The following is a 22451-nucleotide window of genomic DNA, read 5'->3' as shown; positions in this document are numbered from 1 at the left end:
GTGGGTATTTCTTTGTTCTAGTATTGATGTGGGAAGGGACAGGAACAACGTAATGATCTGCTCAGGTGGACACGCGGCGGGGCAATGGCTACACATACTGTAAGTACTTCTTAGTGAAGGCTTTTGCGTGAAATCACATTGTGTGCGTGTGTGTGTGTGTGTGTGTGTGTGTGTGTGTGTGTGTGTGTTTTAGTTTGTCTGCCTGCCTGTCTGTGGTAAACACAAACATTGTTGTCTTGATTACCTTGAGTGATAAAGGTACAAAACAAGCAGTTTTTACAGAGGCGTGAATGGACGCGCTGTGGGAAGTGAGCGGATGCTGCACCGCCGCCACCACGCCATCCGCCGCGCGAGGGTCATGGCGCAACACAAACACGGATCACACCAAACATGAACTTTGCACCCACCTCTCCCTCTCCCTCTCATCCGGCTCCGTGAGCGCCGCCTTCGCTCCATGTTTAGTGAAGTACATGAACGGGAATAATTAAAATGCAAATGAAGCGACGCTGACTTCGTTCAGACTTTTTGCCTTTCCTAAATGTGCATACATTATTCACTCTTCAATTACTCAGCCAGGATAGATTACTTTTTGCCTCTTATTGAAAGCAAATACCACTCCAAAGTTTTCATTTTATTTTGATTATATATATATATATATATATATATATATATATATATATATATATATATATATATATATATATATATATATATATATATATATATATATGCAAGCTGCGTGTTTGATTGTGGGTTAGCCGTCACGCTGGAATAGAGGAAGCAACGCATCATGCACGTGGCGGGGTGTCATCGTGCTTCCTGATTACAACAATTCAAGAGGAGCAAGTGTAAGGATATCCTGCTTTACACTTGCCAACACTGGTGTTGCTACATGTTTACTCTTACATCTCCGAGAGTTTGTGTAGAAGCTGTTGTAAATACAATTAATCTCACCTCTGGTTTTAATAAATTTTGTAGTCGTCCCAAAACATTACCAGCACATACATATAACTAAAAACTCCATCTAATGGCTCCAATAACATCACTGGACTCTTTTTGTTTTGTTTCAAAGAACCGACTCAGGACACAAAATTTCCATTAATCTTCCTTAGTGAGAATAAAGTTTGAAGACTTCACGTCAAGATTCCCGTTAGTAAGCAAAAAAAAAAAAAAGCGTCAAATAGTCAAGGCTTACTAGAGAATAGAATTTAGTCTTATTGATCGTCAGAAAATATCTATTTTTGCACAGCTTCCTCAAACCTCCCGTCACTCACAATACTCTACTACTAGATTTTCATTCCGCACCTGCATCAACATCTTTCGCCCTCTTCTCTTCCCCTTCATTCCCTGCTCCTCCTTACCACGTGACCGTCCTTGCTTCCCTCACGCTTTTAGCCCGCTCTCACACCATCATTCTATCACATTCCCTTAACCCCCATGCTTCGCAACTCTCTCTCTCTCTCTCTCTCTCTCTCTCTCTCTCTCTCTCTCTCTCTCTCTCTCTCTCTCTCTCTCTCTCTCTCTGTGTGTGTGTGTGTGTGTGTGTGTGTGTGTGTGTGTGTGTGTGTGTGTGTGTGTGTGTGTGTGTGTGTGTGTGTGTTAATGAGAGTGTGCGCGCGTTTACTGTCAATCCATCTAAGTGTCTTGTATATGTCCGCTATCTGTCTACGCCAGTCGTGCCTGCGTGCCAATATGTCTGTTGTCTTCTTTCTCCTTCTTATCCCTTCGTCCTTCTCTTCGTCCTCGCCCTCGCCTCGTACTCCTTTCCGTCAGACCAAATAAGGGTTTAAGGAGCAGCACGGCGCCAGGCCTCTCCAGGGCACCGCCTCCTCTGTTCTGCTCTGTCTCCTTCTCCCACAGTAAATTTCCTCCTCCAGGGACACAGCGGCCCTCTCCAGTGGTACGACTCGCCTCTCGCCACTACTGTCTTCCTCCTTTCGCCTCAATAATCCACCTTCCACCAGGTCTCTCCACCCTCCATCCCCGTTCTCTTTCTCTCCTCCCTATGAATATAAAAGTGTGTTCTCATGTCAGTATATGGTGTTGTATGGTGTTACTGGTGGTGTTAATAGCTTTTCTTTATATTGTCTCCCTTATTTTGAGGTTGTGACGCTACAATGAATACAAAATAAATAACGAGGAGAAAATTTTGAATCCAGGCAAAAAAATATAAGAAAAATAAAGTAACATTATGAATTTTGAGCTCCACATTTCAACTAACTGTCTAAGTCGCTTTGTTGAACCATAAAAAAAATTAACCCCTTCAGTACCGTGACGCGTTTCAATATTCAGTTTTCTTACTATTCGGTAATATTTATAGCTTCAGAAACTTGTGTAGGGATTAAAATAGTGAAGACTCTGGCCATTAATCTTCTGACCTCCATCGACCCATCCTAATGTCAATGAAATGGTCTAATTGTACACAAATCTCAAGGTAAAAATGTGTCCCAGTATTAAAAAAGGTTAAAAGAAAATACTAAGTTTCACCACGGTACACCCTCACAACCTGGCGAGGCGTGTCTGTCCAGGAGTCCCTCTGAGAAAGTTACAGGTGTGGTGGCAGAGAAGTATGATTATTGTAGCGGAATCTTATCTCAGGTGTGAAAATACTACACGCCATAGCGAGAGAGAGCGAGAGAGAGAGAGAGAGGTTCGTATTCTGAAACGCTTTGATCTCTCACCATCACTGCTTTCCAAAGGCTCCAGTTGAAGATATTTCTGTTTTTAAGAGTATTTTATGGTTCTGGAGATAGACTGACAAGATTTGTAGTTTATTAAAAATGAAACACTGTCTTGAAAACGCGGCTAGTTGTCTCTGTGGCCATGGAAAATTGTCGTAGGGAGAAGAGAAGGCGTTTCAGAATACAAGAGAGAGAGAGAGAGAGAGAGAGAGAGAGAGAGAGAGAGAGAAAGACCTTTCAACTCATCTTATGCATACTTCATTTAAATATGTCACCAGTGTATTCTCAGAGCATCACCAATATTTCGCCTAACAAGAGACGCAAGCTGGGCCAAACATTGTAGGACACAGAAGCCAAGACCGGTGCTCGCATTACTACACAAGCAGCCTCGTATCTCGGCCACACGTCCACCACTTGTCTCATTACCATTACAGCACCACCAAGCTTCCAGAATTCAAAGTATTTTCTCCTTTACATACATTCATTTAATTATTTTTCCATGCAAATCTTGGGTTATTCGCAGGTTTTTTCTTCTTTCCTGTTTCTGAAAATTTAACAGAAGTGTGAGTCAAGGCAAGATGTGATTCTCTGATTCTCTCTGTCTCTGTCTCTCTCTCTCTCTCTCTCTCTCTCTCTCTCTCTCTCTCTCTCTCTCTCTCTCTCTCTCTCTCTCTTTGTGGTTTCTGAGTCTGTATCTTTTCACACACAAACAGAACAACTCGCAATGCAGCAGACGTTGTTCCCTGCCAGCCACACACCTGCAGGCCGCGTGGGGAGCTGCAGGAGCGATGAGGGAAGGCGTGCGGTGTAAAAAAGAAAATATAAAAAACACAAACACTGGTAAAATTAAGGAAATACATGAGAATCGTGACATTATCTGCTCCATCTTATAACGAGGCGGGCAAATATTTTTACCAACCTAATAGATCATAATAGTCAACCATACCAAGAACGATCTATGGTATGGAGATAAGTATAATGCTATTTCCTTCTCATACTACAATTCTATCTACTGAAACCTCCAACGGAAGCGAAAAGGTGTGTAGTCCCTGAAACAAAACCGAGCCAGAGATTCGTGCCACTCCACCAAGCACTGTGCTCCTGACTGGATTGAAAACACTGCTATCATTGAGAACACGCTGTCTATCTGTCCTTCTCTCTGTTTATCTATCCGTCTCTTTAGGAATATGGTCTATTTTAAGGACAAAACTAACACCATCCATCTTAAAAAGCCGACTATATCAAAAGCCATGGGTATATAACACGGTAGGCGCGTCTGGCGTATCGATAATTCTCATACTGTGCCCTTTTCACTCCACAATTCAACGTCTTCAGGAACCAAAACACGTACGACTACGAGGGAAAGACACTGCAACTTAAGGATTACAGTCAGATGATTTTAAAAAGTGGTGATATACAAATTGATATCTAGTCTGGTGATGATACAAATTGACGCCTTGTAATATGTGGCGATGGGACGTCTGCAGTTGGCACGATTCACTGTCCATCAAGTCCACCACACTGGCCGGCGTCAAACTCTGCAGATAAGCCTTCATGAGTGATGCGATAAAGTGAATAACAGGGAAATGGTTTTAAGCTATTCATTAAGCATTAACAGCTTCGAGCGACAACAATGCCCAACGTAACGGCACACACACACACACACACACACACACACACACACACACACACACACACACACACACACACACACACACACACACACACACACACACCGCGTAGTGTAGTGGTTAGCACGCTCGACTCACAATCGAGAGGGCCGGGTTCGAATCCCGGTAAGCGGCGAGGCAAATGGGCAAGTCTCTTAATGCGTAGCCTCTGTTCACCTAGCAGTAAATAGGTACGGGATGTAAGTCGAGGGGTTGTGGCCTCGCTTTCACGGTGTGTGGAGTGTGTTATATGGTCTCAGTCCTACCCGAAGATCGGTCTATGAGCTCTGAGCTCGCTCCGTAATGGAGAAGACTGGCTGGGTGACCAGCAGACGACCGAGGTGAATCACACACACACACACACACACACACACACACACACACACACGCACACACATACACTCACTATTTCTCCAAAGAACACACTTTCAACATATTTCATAAAGTTTTTTTGTTTTGTTTTTGAGAGAGAGAGAGAGAGAGAGAGAGAGAGAGAGAGAGAGAGAGAGAGAGATTCTTGAAAACATGTTACTGCGCAGTTCAATGTTCAAATAAAGATACGCGTAGAAAAATGCCAGAAAATCAATCTACCCATTTGACAGTGACGTGGAATCCAGCGCGCCCACCAAGGCTTAACACTCAGTCTATTATACACGCCTGCTGAAATGTAGGCAGCGCATTACACACAAAAAAAAAAAAAAAACATCGTGTATTTTCTTTTATTTTTTGCTATCAGATAGTAATTCAGTAAGCGTCCACACACACACACACACACACACACACACACACACACACACACACACACACACACACACACAACGTTGAATCTGAATGCTCAGATTTAAGGCTATGGGCGAGACTTTCCCTGTGAACCCAATATTTCCCGTTGAATTGCTCCCCCGCCCTTCTGGTTCACCTGCCGCGTGCCCTCACCTTTCCTCCCGCTCAGGTGAGGTGCGACCACCAGGCAGGAGCGAGGTGGTGGTGGACGGTGAAATAGTGATCGGGGAGGGGCGGCATTCTGGTGGGAGGGATGGATACCCTGACTGTGAGCGCCTGCAGGGCCTCGCTCGATATGCTAATGCTATACTCGCACTCAGCAGCGAGAAAACACTCACCGGAGCCCAGAATGGAGAAGAGGCGAGAACGAGAAGGAAACTCAACAGTATAAACTCATCGGGAAAAAAAGAAGATAAAAAATACTTTTATATAAAAACAGAGGAAAAACTGTTGAAATATGTTATTCTGGATGAAATAATTTTGAATAGTCTTTGGTTATATTTTGATAACATACAATCAATTAACAAATCCAACCTTCATCCACGAAAACAACGTGTCTTTCAGATGTCACATTTACTGATACTTTTGTCTGAACATCATTCCATGTAAAGCCGTAAGTAACATTTCCCTGCAATGAACCATCACTCAGGCTCAAAGATTAATTACCACACCTGATGCGTGACACGTGACACACGAACACTGAATGAAAAACTAACACCTGCCGCCATTATAAAACACTCACACACCTACAGGCAGAGATATGGACCCTTTCATGAATGCGTGAGCACACACACACACACACACACTAACAAAAGCACGACTTTAGTCAATCAGCGCAGCATGAATGGAAGTGAATGATTGGATGGAGACGGGCAGATTCAGTGAATTACATTTAGATGTGCAGGGATGTGCATGGGAGGGAAGAATGTGCGGGTGTGGAAAACTGCATCAAGGAGTGAGAGGCTGTGTGTCAGGGCGCCAAGGCCTCTGTGTTACAGGGAAGGAGTATCCTAATACAGTGATTCACCTCGTGGAGGAACACTAATATATATATATATATATATATATATATATATATATATATATATATATATATATATATATATATATATATATATTATTTTCATGTTTTCGACAACCGACACCATAACTTTCCTCTTTTCTCTTCATTTTGATGCTGCTTCTACTCCCTCCCTTCTCTTGTTTCCTTTTTCCTCCTCCTCCTCCTCCTCCTCTTTTCTTCTTCCTCCTCCTCCTCCTCCTCCTCCTCCTCCTCCTCCTCCTCCTCCTCCTCCTCCTCCTCTACTATTCTCTGTTTTCCAATAATAGTTGGGCAGAATAGTTGTCCAAACAACCTTGTAAGGAACTCAAAGTTTGTTGCTGTTTGGACTATATTCCTTTGCACTCCTCCTCCTTCTTTTCTTTCTTCTTCTTCTTCTTCTTTTTCTTCTTCTTCTTTTTCTTCTTCTTCTTTTCTTTCTCCTCCTCCTCCTCCTCCTCCTCCTCCTCCTCCTCCTCCTCCTCCTCCTCCTCCTCCTCCTCCTCCTCCTCCTCCTCCTCCTCCTCTTCCTCCGATTCCTGCCGCTTTTGTTGCTGCTGCTGCTGGACCGTCTCCACCACAGCAGCAGTCTCTCACCGATAACACCGCCTCTCCCTCTCACCAGTGTGCTGATGGATGTCCGGAATGTTATTTATTGTGACGCATCTTTCCCGTCTGTCGCCACGCACCACACACACACACACACACACACACACACACACACACACACACACACACACACACACACACAGAGTCATCTTCGGCTCTGTCTACACCGACTACGACGACGCCCTGACCACCCTGAGTCTGCCGAAGCTCAATACCAGACACTGAGAGGCCCTGGAAAATCTTGGGGGGGCCTGCTGCGTCACCCACGCCTGCCCCACCTGCTTCCTCCTTGACGTATCTCGCCCGGCCCGTGCCACAAGACACCCTTGAGGGCACCACGCACGGAACGATACCACCACAGTGCGATCCCCACCATGGTGCGAGCCATAAACCTTTAGGAGAGTGCACCATTCTTAAGCCTCCCCGCGTCCCCCATCTAGATTTTGAGTATGTAAGTATTGCAATTCGAACAAACAGTATATTATTATCATTATTATTATTATTATTATTATTATTATTATTATTATTAGCATCATTATTATTATTATTACTATTTTTACTATTATTTTACACACAAACGCGCGCGCACTTGATGTGTGCCTACATTGACGGGAAGGATGCAATTACTACTGTAAGCATTACCTTCACTAGTGTGATCTACACATTCTATTACTTGTGCTTTTTATTTTTCCAAAAAAATTAAAACTGAAACTAAAGAGTTCCTTCGTGATCTGCCAGCATTCATTAAACCACAAGTTTCTTACCTCCCACCGTCGCCCCTCCCTTCCCTTCTTCCTCCTTTCAGAATAATCAATAGCGTTCCCAGCAATCATGCCTCGCTCCTCAGCCTTCACCGGGGCAGGTACTGTAAGCCTCGCACCTCCAAAGCGCGCATTGAGTGAATAGAGAAAATATCATCAGGCGTTCATGGCGGCCGGGTTCATCTCCCCTCATCCACTTCTGGCAGGTCCGGAGGCTCAGGTGAAGCACGGCACGCAGCGCGCTCATGTCTAATCTAGATCATTAATTGAGTTAACTTAAAGTTTAAGGCAGTCAATTGAGCGAGGAGGAGGAGCATGACTGGATAAGAAGAGTAAAGATAATGATGGAAAAAGAATTTGCGAGAGGGTGTTGTTGACTGACCAGCCACGCTGCGCCCTGGGGATCCTCACCATTTTGTTCCTAAAGAGCCGTGATTAGCGCGGCCGGAACCTTTCCATCAGCTTCATCTTCGCCATAACACAAACTAAGTGTCTCAAATGATACGCTACTCGTCCCTTACTTTATTTCACCGTGTATCGTATTATCTACTACTACTACTACTACTACTACTGTTGTGGAATTAGTAGTAGTAGTAGTAGTAGTAGTAGTAGGAGGAGGAGGAGGAGGAGGAGGAGGAGGAGGAGGAGGAGGAGGAGGAGGAGGAGGAGGAGGAGGAGGAGGAAGAGGAGGAGGAGGAGGAGGAGGAGGAAGGACACTGCACCCGACTCTTAAAACATCAAATGACATGAATATGCATGGCGCAAATAAATGGGCTAATCTGCTGTCCATCTCTATTCCTGAGTCGTTTAAAAACATTCACTGATAGACTGGCCAGCCGCTCTCACTAGTAAACACTCGCTATACACACATACACAGGCTTGTGGCTACCGGCTGTCCCTGTACCTGTCCTTCCCACCATTCACGACGAGTCTAAATAAGCCAGCTATATTGAACTCGTAGTGATTCCGTGTGCGCCCCCGAGGGACATCCACGGAAGAGGGTTTGAACAAAGTGACTGCAATAAATCTGCCTTCAGAGTCGATTGCATTTCTACGACATTTTGTCCTGAAGGAAAAAAAAAATACAATCAAATCAATAGCTAAGAGTATAATCTCTCTCTCTCTCTCTCTCTCTCTCTCTCTCTCTCTCTCTCTCTCTCTCTCTCTCTCTCTCTCTCTCTCTCTCTCTCAATAAAAAGGTTGCATATTAAAATGAATGAATAAGTAACACACACACACACACACACACACACACACACACACACACACACCGATTCCCACCCTTACCTCTAATCCTATCTACTTACTTACCTATCCTACCTGCCTAATCTTAGCATGTTTATTCTGCCTACCTAGTTACTAAGCCTATTAAGTTCCATACAGACCTATTTACACACCACTGCCCTGCTTTCCTAACTACCTTCATGGGACTTACAAAGGAATACAAAGGAATACAAACAGCAACAGACCCTTAGGTCCTTACTAGGCTGTTTGTGGAGACTATCTACTAACTACCAGTGGTAGAGACAGGACAGAAAAGCAGAAGGCTCCTCCCCACCCACCCCTCCCTCCAGCCAAGGCTGGCTGGAAAAAAGGCAAAACCATGTGATATCAAAAAATCACACGGAATTTTAGTAGAGAGTGAAAAGGAAATGTATAATCTACGTCTGACTAAGAAGAAGAAGAAGAAGAAGAAGAAGAAGAAGAAGAAGAAGAAGAAGAAGAAGAAGAAGAAGAAGAAGAAGAAGAAGAAGAAGAAGAAGAAGAGGAAGAAGAAGAAATAGAAAAGAAGAAAAAAAATTTTTAAAATAAGAAAGAGAGACAATAACAAAAAAAGAAGAAAACGAAGAAGAAGAAGAAGAAGAAGAAGTCACCCACCCATCACTAATCAATACCTGAGAGATGAACGACAAAATAGAGCAAGGAGAGACTGAAATATGTAGCAAGAATGAAGCTCGTCGTGTGCTGGGTGACCTGACACATCAACTCGAGACCCAGCAGGAAAAGAAAAACGCAAAGTACACCAAGGACATAATGGAGATGAGAGAGTGGGAGTGGTGTACCAATGCGGGTCAGGAGAAAGGTGACGCACGCTGTGTAAATCAAGGGCGAGTGTAGCCAGATGTAGTTCAATGTAGTCAAATCTCTCCTCTGATGTCACGCTGGAGAGCAAAACAGGAATGAATTTTACTGGCGAGAAGGTGAGTCAATACAACGTTGGTGCGTGTGGGCGGTGGTGTGCAGGTCAGTGGCGTGAGGGGGAGGCAGGGATGGGAGGGCGATTCACGGACATTCAAGTCAAGTAAAAACAAGAAAATAGCTACAAAATAATAGAACATGATAAAAAAAAATAATAGAATAATATATAGAGTAATAAATAATAGGAAATAAGGTAAAGAAACATAGTACCTATTTGTTGTTCTAAAAGACTATAAAGAGCGTGGAGATTTTACACGTGGCAGCACAAAGTCGAAAAGAAAGAGTAGGTCAAACACTATAAGTTAAGAGATGATAACCAGTTGTGGTCTTAAGAAAATCATGGGTGGAGTGTTTCAAAGAGCGTGAAGATTATACACACAACAGCACCAAGTAAAAGAAAAAGAGTAGATCAAAGAATTAGAAGAGAACATGATAACCAGTTGTTGTCTTAAGAAAATCATAGACGAACTGTTTCAAAGAGCGTAAAGATTATAATACGCCGCACCACCGAGTCAACCAATTACAACAAAAAATAGGTCAAAAACAAGAAGAAGAAGAAGAAGAAGAAGAAGAAGAAGAAGAAGAAGAAGAAGAAAAGAAGAAAAAGAAAAGGAGGAGGAGGAGAAGAAGAAGAAGAAAAGAAAAGAAAAGAAGAAAAAGAAAAGAAAACGAAGAAGAAGAACAAGAACAAGAAGAACAAGAACAAGAACAAGAAGAAGAACAAGAACAAGAAAAAAAGAAAAAAGAACAAGAACAAGAAAAGAACAAGAAGGAGAAGAACAAGAACAAGAAGACAAAAAAGAAAAAGAAGAAGATTAAGGAACATAACACCTATTCGTCGTTGAAAATTTGAAATAAAACTAATTAGAAAGTAAACTAAAAAAAAAACATTCGAAAACCTGTAAAAATAAAAAAAAAATAATCTAGAGAAAAAAAATAACAACAGCAACACTAAATACACCAAATAATTAATGAGGAAGGTTAAAAAGAAAAAACGTTGAAATCCTGCCCGAATACAGCGTCCAATAGCGCAAGACACACAGCTTATCGCAAACCCAGTGATCAGATCCATTCACGCCAGACAACTTAATAAAGGTGTGATGGGAGTATTCATCTCAAAGGCTTCTAAATCAACTGGGCGACTAACACTTTGGATTACATTTGCTCTATTGAAACTGATCTCTCTCTCTCTCTCTCTCTCTCTCTCTCTCTCTCTCTCTCTCTCTCTCTCTCTCTCTCTCTCTCTCTCTCTCTCTCTCTCTCTCTCTCTCACAAACATATGGTGATGTGCCTAAGGAGTCTTCTTTGCACCAGTCCCCGCCGGAAGTCAAAACGTCAAGAAGCATCTCAGAGGAGCACAGCACAAGCCTTCCTCTTGTCCCTGAAGGCTGACTTGTAAAGTTATTGTGGGACCCCGAGCAGTGCCCTCTGTGTGTGTGTGTGTGTGTGTGTGTGTGTGTGTGTGTGTGTGTGTGTGTGTGTGTGTGTGTGTGTGTGTGTGTGTGTGTCGTGGTGTTCTATCATGTTTTGCGTATTCCTCGGCCAGCACAAGGACAAAGGTCAGAGGCTGCCGAGTAAATATCACAAAAATGCCATCCGCTGTACGCCGTTCCCTTAAGTTAAAAGTTGGAGGTCATATAAATTCTGACCATGTTTGCCACCTTTCTCGCCAGGAGTCTAAAGGTCATGAGTTTAAGGATATAGAAGAACACGGTGCCTTTTGCAGACTTTCCTTTCTCTCTCTCTCTCTCTCTCTCTCTCTCTCTCTCTCTCTCTCTCTCTCTCTCTCTCTCTCTCTCTCTCTCTCTCTCTCTCTCTCTCTGTTTATAGTAGGATTGGATGACACTTTTAAACACACAAGCTCATTTAGTGAGCGCGCGACATTTAATGAAGGTAAGAATGAAGCTTCAGCCAAGAGGTAAAATAAAAATACAGTGAAGATTCAGTGTCAAGGGCGCGACAGTAGCTGCTGCCACCGCTGCCAACATCAGTACAAGTTAGTGTGGCTCGACAGCAAAACTGGAAAAGTAGCGCAAGAGTATCATGGTCCAGCTTGAGTATCGGTAAGGCACACATATTTGGTGGAATAAAGATGATATTCCACTTCACGGAAAAATGAGATTGCACGATGGATTTAAAACTGTTGTGACGCTTTGCAGGCAATTGCAGTGAGTCACTCGGCCTGGAGATATTTTTAGATAATCTCCACATTCCCCATTTCCAGGACATTCCCGAATTTCTAAGCATTATTATTAGGAGCAGCACATGCAAGGACACTTTCACACACGAAGAGTTACTTTGTGTTATAAGGAAGAGACAAAAAGGTTAGACACGACTTGGGGAGTTCAGGATAAACTTTCAATATCCATCACCCAAATATTACAGATTGTTGTAATCCTGCCCCATGAAGCGTCTCACTGAAGCATCATGGAGCTACGTGGCATTGCCCTCCTTCAGGCAAGTGACGCAGCATTTCATGGCTGTAATTCACACCACCATACTCACCATGGCCCCTTATGATCCCTCGAGTGTAGCGGACTATTGTGGCGAATTATGCACATTTTTTATTTAAACAACAGTTGTCTTCGTGGATATTGGATGCATTAGACATGGATATACTTTTTCATCTTCAGTAAAATGTATTCCCTGTGTCACGATTTATCATTACAAAAGGTTTCTCGCGTGGAATGATGAGCGCAGCGTCAGACAGAACACAACCTGAAGGATCAAAGCACAGCAAAGTTAAAGTTGATAATAAATGCAACAGACCATTGTACAGATTTACTATTGGTAGTCAATCTCGCCTCGCAGTGCCAACAGGGAGTATATATAAAGGGTGGTGGTGGGCGGCGGAGGGCGCCCTCACGCACGAGCAGGATGGTGAAACACAGGCTCCTCTTCAAGTGTTACCGAACAACAGTTATAAATCTGTGCTACGCAAGGCGAGCCCTCCGTGGCCAGCCCCCTGTGTGACGCAACTCGCCGATTCCAGGACAAGAAAAAAGTTACAATAAGTGAAATGTGATACCTATCAATATTTAAAGGCTGTACCTGACGCAACGCCGGACAGGGATACGTTACCGAGGCCTCTCCGCCCTCTACTCCCCCCGGGGTGATAGGGAGCGTTTCAAGCGATGGTGCTTCCTAGCGAGCGGAGTGTGCGAGAGTAGGACAGTAAACATTGCTTCCAGCTTTAATGCGGCCACGCCACGTTATGAGCATACAGCATTGTACACCTACTCACAGGAACTCAACTCTCAAAAACCATCAAAAGACAAATAAACAAAAATTGCGAACCATTTCACTGTGACATTTGGCGTGGCTGAGGAAAAACATTAACCCAGCAACCTCCTTCCTGTGTATCAAACCTGAAGAGAGAAAGTAATGGAAATCTTAGCAAAGGTCAGTGTGAAGCCAACCAGGTGATCTGCTTCAGGCGTCAGGAAACAGTGCAGATTATAACACTTCTTAGATACTGTTCGTGGCACGATAAGCTATGCCTGGGACGAGAGCAGGAATATACACTTTGTCTTATAAGTAAAAGGACAGAAGAAGTTTTCTTTTTTCAAAATTGTATGCATCGAATATACCTCCAGACTAATACACTTAATAGCCCTTTATTAATCTCCTTTCAAGTTCCGCAGCGTGGTGGGTAGGGAGAGCGGCACTGAAGGGGGCCGGGCAGAAGTATTATGCTCCTACAAAAGACTTGGAGCAGAGGACAGAGTTGGAAAATATAATAGCATTAAGTAAGAAGTAATGCCATTATAAAACGAAGAGACGGGAAAAAAGGAAGCAACAGGACAAGGAAACTTTTGGCAAAAAGGAACAAAGGAATAAAAAGGAGAGTGGGCCGGAAAGGAGAGAGGGAGCCATCCAGCCAGCCAGCCAGTCAGCCAGCCAGCCACACTCAGGCTCACAGACACTGGCAAGGGATCCTCTGCACCGACAAGATACACGTGGGGTGGTTCAAAGACACTCGCCTGAATAACAACTTTATTCGTTGCCTCCAGCAGCTGTTAAGTTTGCTCGTCAAGGGTTACGATCTAGGAAAGAAAGGTAACTCAACCATCCCTTCAAACTCAGCTATCCCTTTAAACTCAACCACCGCTTTACACTCAGCCATCAAACTCAGCCATCCCTTTAAATTCAACCATCCCTTTAAATTCAGCCATCACACTCAACCATCCTTTTAAAGTCATCCATCAAACTGAACCATCCTTTTAAACCCAGCCATCCCTTTAAAGTCAGCCATCGCTTTAAACTCAACAGTCCCTTTAAATTCAACAGTCCCAGTAAATCCAACCATCCTCTTATGAGAGAGTCACAACAATAGCACTCGTTTCCTCAGTAAAGAAAACCTGCACCAGTACGAACATATCGCTCCTTACTTGATGAAGCAGCCTTTCTACCCTTACTTTTACCTAGAGCGACTTTTCAACTCAAGGGCTTTTAATAGATAAACCTCTGGCCAGAAGTAGTGACATCTATTAAGCCATACCTCATTTTCTCTACATCATTCCAACACCGCCTCTCATTTCACTCTGCTTTCTTGTTTCTACATTTCTTATACCGCCACAATCACCTTCATCTAACACCACTAGAGAGAGAGAGAGAGAGAGAGAGAGAGAGAGAGAGAGAGAGAGAGAGAGAGAGAGGGGAAGGGAAGGAAGTGTGGGGATGGGACGGAAGTTGGCGATGTGGGAAGGAGAGTAGAAAATAAGGAACAGAAGGGTGGCAGGAGACCTCACACACAACCACCACCACCACCAAGCTGCCATTCAGGAGGTGGTGACGGAGCATCTCGTCCAATCCAATAAACTTATCGCAATTTAAGGAATGAGCCAAGTTGTGTCCCGAGGGTCATAAATCGTCCCTCACCGACTCACTGACACACTTCTGCCGGAAAAAAAAAAAAAGAAGGATGGAACGGCGCAGGAAGCAAGGAGGCGGCCGGCGCAGGGAGGGTGAAGAGGAGCGGCCCAAGGAAACAAGCATAGGAAGGAAAGGAAGGAAAATGAGGTGAGGGAGTGTGAATTCTGATCTTAAACACTAGCGACCTCAAACACACACACACACACACACACACACACACACATATCACTAAAAACTGTAGCTTTTTCGTTCTTCTTTGAATATTTTTTAAGCTAATAAACACACACACACACACACACACACACACACACACACACACACACACACACACACACACACACACACACACTACTAAAAAAAAAAAAACTAACTTCTTCACTTTCCTTTGAATCTTTTTAAATCAACAAACACAATAAGAACAATGATATATATATATATATATATATATATATATATATATATATATATATATATATATATATATATATATATATATATATATATATATATATATATATATATATATATATATATATATATATATACATACATATATACTATACATATATACACACAAACATACACATACACATACACATACATACATGATACCAGTCAGTGCAAATTACATACAAGCCCAGTGAATAGACATCAGAATGCAAAACAGATGTGAATGTGACCGTAAATTTACAGAGAAAAGACAGACATCGAAATCTGAATGTCCACAGAGCAACCTGGAGCAACCTAGAGCAACCTGGAGCAACCCAGAGCAACATGGAGCAACCTAGAGCAACCTGGAGCAACCTAGAGCAACCCAGAGCAACATGGAGCAACTTAGAGCAACCTAGAGCAACCTAGAGCAGACTAAAGCAACCTGAAGCAACCTGGAGAAACCTGGAACAATCTGGAGCAACCTAGAGCAACCTGGAGCAACCTGGAGCAACATAGAGCAACCTAGAGCAACATGGAGCAACCTAGAGCAACCTAGAGCAGACTAAAGCAACCTGGAGCAACCTAGAGCAACCTGGAACAACCTAGAACAATCTGGAGCAGCCTAGAGCAATCTGGAGCAACCTAGAGCAACCTGGAGCAGACTAGAGCAACCTGGAGCAACCTGGAGCAACCTAGAGCAACCTAGAGCAGCCTAGAGCAACCTGGAGCAATCTAGAGCAACCTGGAGCAACCTAGAGCAACCTAGAGCAACTTATAGCAACCTGAAGCAACCTGGAGCAACCTGGAGCAACCTAGAGCAACTTGGAACAACTTGGAGCAACCTGGAGCAACCTGGAGCAACCTAGAGCAACCTGGAGCAACCTGGAGCAACCTGGAGCAACCTGGAGCAACCTAGAGCAACTCGGAACAACTTGGAGCAACCTGGAGCAACCTAGAGCAACCTGGAGCAACCTGGAGCAACCTGGAGCAACCTAGAGCAACTCGGAACAACCTGGAGCAACCTGGAGCAACCTGGAGCAACCTAGAGCAACCTGGAGCAACCTGGAGCAACCTGGAGCAACCTAGAGCAACTCGGAACAACTTGGAGCAACCTGGAGCAACCTAGAGCAACTTGGAACAACTTGGAGCAACCTGGAGCAACCTAGAGCGGAACAACTTGGAGCAACCTGGAGCAACCTGGAGCAACTTAGAGCAACTTGGAACAACTTGAAGCAACCTGGAGCAACCTAGAGCAACTTGGAACAACTTGGAGCAACCTGGAGCAACCTAGAGCAACTCGGAACAACTTGGAGCAACCTGGAGCAACCTGGAGCAACCTAGAGCAACTTGGAACAACTTGGAGCAACCTGGAGCAACCTAGAGCAACCTGGAGCAACCTGGAGCAACCTGGAGCAACCTAGAGCAACCTTGAACAACCTGGAGCAACCTGGAGCAGACTAGAGCAACCTGGAGCAACCTAGAGCAACCTAGAGCAACCTGGAGCAACCTAGAGCAACCTTGAACAACCTGGAGCAACCTGGAGCAACCTAGAGCAACTTGGAGCAACCTGGAGCAACCTGGAGCAACCTAGAGCAACCTGGAGCAACCTAGAGCAACCTTGAACAACCTGGAGCAACCTGGAGCAGACTAGAGCAACCTGGAGCAACTTAGAACAACCTGGAGCAACCTAGAGCAACCTTGAACAACCTAGAGCAACCTGGAGCAGACTAGAGCAACCTGGAGCAACTTAGAACAACCTGGAGCAACTTGGAGCAACCTGGACCAACCTAGAGCAACCTGGAGCAGCCTAGAGCAACCTAGAGCAACCTAGAGCAACCTGGAGCAACCTGGAGCAACCTAGAGCAACCTGGAGCAACCTAGAGCAACCTTGAACAACCTGGAGCAACCTAGAGCAACCTGGAGCAACCTAGAGCAACCTGGAGCAACCTAGAGCAACCTTGAACAACCTGGAGCAACCTGGAGCAACCTAGAGCAACCTTGAACAACCTGGAGCAACCTGGAGCAGACTAGAGCAACCTGGAGCAACTTAGAACAACCTGGAGCAACCTAGAGCAACCTTGAACAACCTAGAGCAACCTTGAACAACCTAGAGCAACCTGGAGCAGACTAGAGCAACCTGGAGCAACTTAGAACAACCTGGAGCAACCTGGAGCAACCTGGAGCAACTTGGAGCAACCTGGACCAACCTAGAGCAACCTGGAGCAGCCTAGAGCAACCTAGAGCAACCTAGAGCATCTTGGAGCAACTTGGAGCAACCTGGAGCAACCTAGAGCAACCTAGAGCAACCTGGAACAACCTAGAACAATCTGGAGCAGCCTAGAGCAATCTGGAGCAACCTAGAGCAACCTGGAGCAGACTAGAGTAACCTGGAGCAACCTGGAGCAACCTAGAGCAACCTGGAGAAACCTGGAGAAACCTAGAGCAACTTGGAGCAACCTGAAGCAACCTGGAGCAACCTGGAGCAACCTGGAGCAACCTGAAGCAACCTGGAGCAACCGCTCTCAAAGCCGGGGTAACTGACCTTTTTTTCGGATTCATCCACTTTTCTGACCTTTTTATTTTTTTACTATCCAGTAGTTTCGCTTTTGTCTTATTTTCATCTTACCCTTTCATTTATGTCTATGTGGGCACCTATCTGTCTATATGTATGTCTGTCTATCTATGTCTCACTATCTGTCTATCTATCTCTGTCTAGTAATCTAATCATGTTATGTCTCTTTACTACCTCGATGTATCTGGCCGGTTCAAATCGACGCCAGAATTCGGCCAGCCATCAATAGCTTCAGATTTATTGACAGCTGCAGTTGCCCCTCATACACTGGGAAGTTCCTTGAGAGAGAGAGAGAGAGAGAGAGAGAGAGAGAGAGAGAGAGAGAGAGAGAGAGAGAGAGAGAGAGAGAGAGAGAGAGAGAACTTTAAATCCTTCACGTAACGGAGAACAGCACTGACAGTAAACCACATAACTGGCCATTGGTAAAAGTTAATAAAAATCTTCATGGGTGAAATTCCGAGATGAAAAAAAAATAATAATAATAAGGAAAGGTGGCACGAGGTAAGCACACAATTTGTACCATCAAGTATAAACAAACAAGCGATGAAAACTGTAATTGGGCAGACAACCGAGCGGACCTGAAATCCTAGAAACATGAGAGGCTGAATAGGAAGGCAATAAGGCAAGGAGGAAAGTAAAGACACAGTCCAAACTCGAAAGAGAAAGACTTTAAGGAAGAATGAAAAAGTATAACTGACCGTGTATTGGTGTTGCCCGACGACCGTTCAGGCCTGACAAAGACAAAAGACGAAATAAGAGGGAGAAGTGGCGAGGAGGAAGAAAAATTATGTCTCATTGTCCTCGTCAACACATTATTAGGACACTCTTGCTTCTCCCCTCCAATGCTGAAGCTGCTGAGGGAACAATGAGGACACAGAAGAAGCAGTCATAATTCTCAGATATGTTTTTGACTTATCAAGCTTCAATGAATAAGATATTGGAGGCAAATCATTGGGTGGTGTGATCGTTTGTTTAAAAACTTTCATGAGTTATGTCTCGTGGTTTATCTGGAGAGACTGAAAAAAAAAGGAAAAAGATGAATGAGGCAAGAGATTTAAACTTTGTGAGTGAAATAGTGATGTTCTGTACTTGGAAAGATACATCGCAGGCTGACATTAATTTCAGGCTTGCGTTTACGAGTGGTGGCCGCCGCTCCTCCACGGTCCGTGGCGCAGGCCGGGACACCAAACAGACATGCGGGGAACGAAAATCTTTTTATTTGTAACGGCGGCTCCTTCGTCTGCAGACAAGCCAAGCTCATACTTACGCCAAGAATGTATAAACTCTTAAGTACATACGCCAAGAACGAATAAGAACGATGCATGATATTCGATACTAGTAACTATTTTCATTTTGTTATTCCGCATCCATGTGCACAAAAAATTATAGCCACATCTCAAAAGAAGCAAACGCCCTGCCATTTCCTTACATACATACATACTCTGAGAGCGAATGGCTGAAAGCTGTACATGGAAGCCAGAGACAACAGATAAATATTAAAAAAATGTTATAAATTACTGAAGGAACGCATGCATCATAAAAAAAAAAAAAAACTAGGCAGCACAGAGCAGGCCGGCAGGCGGACCAGCAGGCAGGCAGGCAGGTGGGGCTGCTCCGCGAGACACACAGGCAGGAATACATACAGACAGACTCACTTGATGAAGCTGCCCGCGTTGGCATTACACGAGATCATGGCTGGAGGCGGAAGGCGAGTCCAGGCTCCAGGCGAAGCTCCAAAAAGAATATCCAAGAGGTGTTAATCCACTCAAGTAATCCAGAGAACAGGATGATGCCCGCATAAGCTTAAGCGAGAACACTCTTTTTCAATTACTATTACTATTATTACTATTATTATTATTATTATTATTATTATCTTTATTATTATTATAACTATTTTGGCACCTTGGCGATACACAAACACACACACAACACAGGCGTTAATATGAGGAAGCGACGACCCGAGGCTCTGGCGGGTCTGAGAGGTAAACACACACGCAGCTACACACTATACAGTACTTTGGCAAAATTAATACTATTATTTTTCAGCCATTAATATATACTGCTGGTTTCTGTTTATTTTATTTTCTCCTTTTTTCCTGCACGGAGACACTAAAGCTTGTCAAGGATCGACAGACAAGGTAGGTTTGGTGACACACTGGCGTCAAGGGGCGTTGATTCCACTGGCCTCGGCCTCACACGACCCCCACAGAGGCGCGCCATCCACGCCAAGGCTGTCTCACTATTAATTCAAAGGCCTTGATCACTTCACACACTCCACTCCTCCACACACCCCAATCAGGACAAATCTCATTCGAAAAGCAACCACCAATTTTTTTTTTTTTTTTTTTTTCTCACAGGGTTTGATCATCTTTGGCCTCGGTAAGAGGAGAGGAGGGTGCTGTGCCCGGGCTGGGGGTGGTGGTGGTGGTGGTGGCGGCGGTCATCCCGAACCGGTCAGTCGATGCGAGGTGTGGGAACCTTCACCAGCAGTCCAAGGCGGCCCACACCCCCGCCGGGTTCACATACTGCTGGAGGCCGCCGTGTGGCCCACTCACCTACACACAGCACCACTAGCTCTGGTGATACCCGGACTGGCATTAATTACACGCCATGCTCCTTCATTTTGTCATCTGCCTGCACTGGAGGAAAGGTGAAAGTTGACACACGGAGAAAAACAAGTGGACAAATACGAAAAGAAAAAAAATCCAGTACATTTCACAATGATAAGAACTCACAATAAGCAACTGTATGTCAATAGCTGCCGAACGAAATATAACTCTTAACCTTCAGCGTGCAATGAGTATCCAAGTCACGCTTTAGTTCAAGGTAAAGTGGGACAATCCTTCAGTAGGACGAGGAACACGCCTTCCCACTACTGATAACACTGTGTTGCGCAACTTCCACAAGATTTATTTGACTTCATTTCTCCTTCTCCCTCCTTGGATTCCTTCACTTGCTCGTTTCCTTCGGTCAGCCTTCACTTATTTTCCCTTGCTGGCTCAACCTTCCTCTCTCTTTCCTCTCCCTTTCTTTTCACTACAGACTTTTCCCGTACGCCACTATTTGCATCCTTACTTGCATGTGCGCATAACACAAAATGGACAACACATGCAGCCACGAATCCAAACATTTATAAAGAAAAAAAAAGAGCACTGAAAACATTTTGTCGCCACCAATAAATTCTTGACTCACTGGATAGAAAACCGGCGCCTCTCGTGGGACAAATCTTTGCAGACTCACTTTTGTAGGCGCGATGCAGGTGGTAATGCTCAGACGCTGCATGCAAGAGTCTCCAGCTTCCCACCAAACACATCAGTAGATCTCGGCAGTGCGCATTACACATTCCACTCCAGAAATTAGTAATTCCACACGTAAACTGCAACATAATCCACATCCCACACTCGAGACAAACCACAACCACATCCTATAGATTGAGTCTCATTCCACTTGTAAGCCTCAAAAATATCACAAATACACATTACATTCATGTCACTCAAACTCCAAACACTCAATCTCTCCTCCAAGCAACTCCTAGCTTCTTTAATTACTATTAGCTGATTTTATACAGCTTCAGAAACTCACGAGATTATAATAGAATAGACTGTGGCCTTTAATCTTCCGGCCTCCGTTGACCCTTCCTGATGTCAATGAAATGGTCTAATCGTAAACTCAAGGTAAAAAATGCATCTCATTACTGAAGGGGTTTAACTGTAACAACTGTAACCACTCTCTCCACTTCCTTCATCAGCTTCTACCATACGCTTTGGCATCCTTCCTTTCCCTCGTCACAGCTCTCCAATCCCTCTGCCTCCCTCAGCACCCCTCCCCAGCTCAGTTTTGGCATCCAAGTCCGAGGCGCCGTGAAAAGTTTACAAAACACGGACTTCATCTTTGGGAGAAACTTGGAGGGTCAAGTTTCCAGTTTATTGCGATGTAAAGTTTTATATATACTAGCCAGAGAGAGAGAGAGAGAGAGAGAGAGAGAGAGAGAGAGAGAGATTCCACGATGCCTCTCCCGAATATAAGAAAGAAAAATGTGATATTACAAGACATTCAGGAAAAAATAGGAGGAGGAGGAGGAGGAGGAGGAGGACAATGTCCTTACCGTCGCTCCTGCTAGGCCTCTCACGGCGCCTACACCTCTGCCTTGCCATCCATCACATTTTTCCTACTAATACTGCCTCCTCCACCCTCCCTCCCTCCCTCCCTTCCAAAGCCAGCTCAGATTAAATTATTGGGAAAGAAGGGTATGACAAAAAAACAATCTCTCTCTCTCTCTCTCTCTCTCTCTCTCTCTCTCTCTCTCTCTCTCTCTCTCTCTCTCTCTCTCTCTCTCTCTCTCTCTCTCTCTCTCTCTCTCTCTCTCTCTCTCTGTGTGTGTGTGTGTGTGTGTGTGTGTGTGTGTGTGTGTGTGTGTGTGTGTGTGTGTACCAGAGAGAGAGAGAGAGAGAGAGAGAGAGAGAGAGAGAGAGAGAGAGAGAGAGAGAGAGAGAGAGAGAGAGAGAGAGAGAGAGAGAGAGAGAGAGAGAGAGAGAGAGAGAGAGACACACACACACACACACACACACACACACACACACACACACACACACACACACACAGACACGCACACACACACACACACACACACACACACACACACACACACACACACACACACACACACACACACCTGGAGGAGGTAGTAGACACCTACCGAAACAATAACTTACTCCCAGTGAGATCTAATAGCACTAGTTCAGGAGGTGCTGTGAACCTTCCATTAAAGCTAGTTGTGATCTCGTTGAATGTTTCCTTTGTGTCTCACAACTCAAGGGGTAGTCACAGCCTACC

General features: G+C 44.4%; 1 long non-coding RNA gene across 1 annotated transcript in view; it reads right to left on the bottom strand.

Annotated features, from left to right (window-relative positions):
- Positions 1-18312: 18312 nt before the first annotated feature.
- The window catches only part of LOC123520243, a 28671-nt gene continuing 24532 nt past the window's right edge, over positions 18313-22451 (bottom strand). The window contains exons 2-3 of the long non-coding RNA XR_006679208.1: positions 19274-20257; positions 18313-18349 (exon numbers count right to left, since the gene is read on the bottom strand). This is a non-coding gene — a long non-coding RNA (uncharacterized LOC123520243). The remainder of the gene's footprint in view (positions 18350-19273; positions 20258-22451) is intronic.

The sequence above is a fragment of the Portunus trituberculatus genome, chromosome 46, assembly GCF_017591435.1.
Source record: "Portunus trituberculatus isolate SZX2019 chromosome 46, ASM1759143v1, whole genome shotgun sequence".
In the NCBI taxonomy this organism is placed as follows: Eukaryota; Metazoa; Arthropoda; class Malacostraca; order Decapoda; family Portunidae; genus Portunus; species Portunus trituberculatus.
The sequence above is the reverse complement of the archived record's forward strand: the minus strand, read 5'-3'. Positions and strand labels throughout refer to the sequence as shown.